The sequence below is a fragment of the Elephantulus edwardii genome, unplaced genomic scaffold (genome assembly GCF_000299155.1).
Source record: "Elephantulus edwardii isolate Elephantulus edwardi_28Jun2011 unplaced genomic scaffold, EleEdw1.0 scaffold00083, whole genome shotgun sequence".
Taxonomy (NCBI): Eukaryota; Metazoa; Chordata; class Mammalia; order Macroscelidea; family Macroscelididae; genus Elephantulus; species Elephantulus edwardii.
Window position 1 is genome coordinate 295,341 of NW_006399833.1, and position 3,874 is coordinate 299,214.

At 45.4% G+C, this 3,874-nt stretch overlaps 2 pseudogenes; both read right to left on the reverse strand.

The window, feature by feature from the left end:
• Positions 1 to 1,363: 1,363 nt before the first annotated feature.
• LOC102852512 lies at positions 1,364 to 2,196 on the reverse strand (annotated as a pseudogene).
• Positions 2,197 to 3,236: 1,040 nt separating this feature from the next.
• On the reverse strand, positions 3,237 to 3,620 carry LOC102849767 (annotated as a pseudogene).
• Between the last annotated feature and the right edge of the window lie 254 nt (positions 3,621 to 3,874).

Here is a 3,874-nt window from a genome sequence, read left to right on the forward strand (position 1 = left end):
AGCCCCAGTAAACTCAGTGAAGATCCTACCGGCCCTTCTCCTGCCAGATTAGTTCCACAGTAGCTCGGCTGATAGCTCCAAGTGATGGTTGGATCTGTGGTGGTGCCCTGAGGTCACAGGGCTGTGGCGGTGACTGAGGTATGTGTTTTTGAGGTGCAAGTGGGGGGCGGGGGAAGGGGGATGAAGCAAGTGACTGCGGGGGCACAGGAGCACAGGGCTTGGACACTACCACCAGGAGGCTGGGAGCGGGGCTTGGGAGCTGCTGAGGGTTTATGCAGCAGCACCCTGTGTGGTGGAGTCACACGGGTGCGGGCTGCAGGGGGGTCACACAGTGGTGGGTAGTCGTTGCTCCTCTGGGGTCACACAGTAGGTGGTGTTCGCTCCTCTGGCGTTCCGCGGTGGCTGGCAAACTGTTGCTCCTCCAGGGTCTCTTAGAAGCTAGGGGCAGTCTGTTGCTCCTGTCCTGTGTGTGGTTGAACTTCCAGCTCCCTGACTGGTGCGGAGTTCTGGCTGGTGCGACCTTCGGGCTGGCCTGAGAAGATGCTTTGTATTATTTCTACTTTTTTTTCCTCCGCTGAAGGCTGAGCAGAACACACACTGATTTAATGGAAAGAATAAAAAAAGTCAATAAACTCTGATCCAAACTTCTTATTTTTTGATCCACTTATTATTTAATAATCAAGTGCTAAAAAAAGTAATAGAAATTATTGTCTTTTTTAATGCAAAGAAACAAGTAACTTTGTAAAAACCAGCAAATGCCCCTTTGGTCCCATCCTAGATACTTCTGCTGCCAGCCAAATCCACTTTAGATAGGCTGCAATGAAGAGTGCTGTTCTGGATACCATTTCAGATATTTAGAAGCAGGAGACATGATTAAACTACAATCTAAAATATGTTACCCTGGATACTCAGTTGTTTTTTTCTGATGTAGAACTAACAGAAAGTTAAAATATTTATAGACAAGATTTAATAATGCTCATAAGAATAGTTTATCCTCAAATAGGAAAACTACACATTTTTTAATTAATTTTTTAAAATTTTATTATTTTTGTGTTTGTGTACCGTCAAATCAGATCTGACTGGTACAGGAGGAGATTGTCCCTCCTTCCCCGGCAGAACATCTGGTGGATTCGAACCGTGCGCCTCTGGGATTGTAGTCGCAGCTCCTTGCCACTAGGCCACGAAAACTATACATTTTGTTTCAAAAAGTCAAACTGGGTGCTTGAAAGATTCAGCAGGTAGGCTATAGCGGTCTGTGTTTGGAACTGTCCACTGGTCAATCATCAGACCTTGTCCAGGAAACCAAGTATCAAGTGATGGCAGGTGCTTTTCACATCCCTCCCTGCACTGCTCTCAGCCACCTTCAGTATCGCCTATTCATCTTCTTGAACTTCTCATAGTGATAGTCATCGGTGGCCTTCTTGTTAGCGGGACGCTTGCGGTTAGAAGGAGACCGCTTGGGCTCCGGCTTCTCCGTGTCACCCACTCTCAAGGGCCGGGCTTTGGGCTCTTCTTTGTTTCTCCGAATGGGCGCATTGAGTTCCTCATGATAAAATTGGTTATGCTGCACGTAGTTCACAGCCATATTGGTGGGCACAAAGGATGTCTCACTGTCTTTCTTCTTGTTTTGCTGCTCTGCCAGCAGTCGAGCCTTGGCATCCTCAGTGGAAATGATATTTTTTATTTTGGCATCTGGTTGGAAAGCATCCCCTCCGTCTTCTTGGCTGAAGAGACACATATGATTTCTGGAAGTTCATAGAGACAGTCCTCTGCATTCTTCGGCTTTACTTTCTGTTCCTCATGTTCCACAATCCCTTTCCTCTTTTTCAGCTCTGTTTCAATATATTTCATCATGTCTGCATCCTCATCCCTTCGGATGGTTTCTGCAGAAAACGATGTTCCCAAATGGAGGTCTTCCTCTTCACTGATCTTGTTTTTGTCCCTCTCCTTCAGTTTCTCCATGTTCACCATACCACCCGTCTTCATCTGGAAAGGATCATCCACTAGTATAGTCTCTTCCTGTACTTTCTCCCCCACCAGCAGGGCCACGGCACTCACCCCTTTGGGCCTTTTCCTCAAGTTCTGCACCTCTCGTGTCTCTTCCAGTTTTAATCGAAGCTTTTCTGAATCCTGTTCATCTTCCTCGGACTCAGAGTCGACGCGGCGCCGGCGGAAAGCCTTTCCAGGAGCCGGCATGTTGGCACAGCTCCGCGGTGGTGCGGCCGCACTGCTGTGCGATACCCAAGCTGCTTCCAGCGCGCTCAAGTGTGGTCAGAGCGCTGATCCAAACTTCTATGTGCACATAGGCAAGTCTGAAATCCTTAAAGAAATCCTAGGGCTAAATGAATTTTTCTGTGTGTGTGTTTTTGTTTTTGTTTTAATTTTGAAGAACCCTAACAGCTGACCAAATCATGCAAATACTCTCACGTCTGTGGTAAGTATAAGGTCAAACAGAGGTAGGCATTTGAACAGTCTCCTACCTACTCACCTGCCCCTCAATGGAGGTGAAAGGCAGACCAGGTATCTTATGATAAAGAGCAGCCGTCTTTTTTCCTAGGGGATCTTTAGTAGCAACAGCACTGAGGCTTCAACTTTCTCTTAAAGTGCTGCTTCAGAGTTTAAGATCTTCTGGGACCATAACTTTAACCAAGCCTTCCAGAACAGTTTTGTTTGTTTGTTCTTTTTCTTTCTATAACAGAACAAGACACTTGAATAAAAGTAATGCATTGCTTTAGCTTTTTCACTTCTGCAGTTGCTGTAACAACTTCTCCAACATATAAAGGAGCTGGGAAGTTAATTTCCTGAGAAAGGAATGCACAGCCTGGGCCTGGCATTTTAGTACCCAGGAGAGGGGAAATAAGTCCATTGATCAAAACTCTATGCACAATTGACTTCCCAAATTTGGTTTGTTTTGCACACTCTCCATTCAAATGCAAAGGGTTGACATCACGTGTTAATTGTGTTAAGACAACAATGTCTCACTCTGTGTAAAGGCTCTGCTGAGTTTGGCCCAGTCCCCAACATTGACACACATATGCTGAAGGTGCTGCCTTCCCAACACTAGCTAGTTCAGATGGAGTCTCCTCTGAAGGCTGCCCCACCAGAGGCAATGGCTAGAAATCACTGAGTACATCTTTAGCCCCCACAGTTCTGCAAGCTTGCTTTCATCTTCAAATAGTATGTGGGAACCAACAATTACATAGCAGTGAATGAGTACTTCTTAAACGACACACTATTCAGTCCAATATAAGCTCCCTACTATTAGCAGATAATGCAAGAAGAAACGGAGAAACCTGAATTACTCTGAAAGCACATTTCCTGCCTTGATAGGTTACTAACAGGGTCAAAGAACTCCACAATTTGACAAGACCACTGCTACAGAGTCTCAAGTTGGCTGACAAGGTATTATCTTCATATGTTAGGAAGTCCAAGGGTAAGGCAACATCAACCTCTCCAAACAGGTCCTTCGAAGCTGGAAAAAGCCACTGTTTGAACTGTGGAGCATTTAGTCTAATCCCATGTTCTTGAAATTCTAGGCTGGCCTTCTAGTAGTGGTATTCAGAGGGATTCTTGAACGCTACTCTTTCATATGTGGCAAGAGAACCCAATACTTTTTCCATTGCAGATAACACATTGTAGCGAAGTCCTCTGCCTGGGTAGGGTCCATAGCTCAGGCCTACCTGCACAGCTCACCCACTGGTAGTATTTGCCTAGCACATCTGAAACCAGTGTGCTTGTCCGACTGAGTCAATTTTGCCAACACAATTTGTTTAAAGGGCTGCTGTTTCCTCACTTAACTGATTTCATCTCCTTGTCAAAAATCAGTTGACCATAGGTAGATGGGCTGATTTTCGCATTCTCAATTCTATTTCAT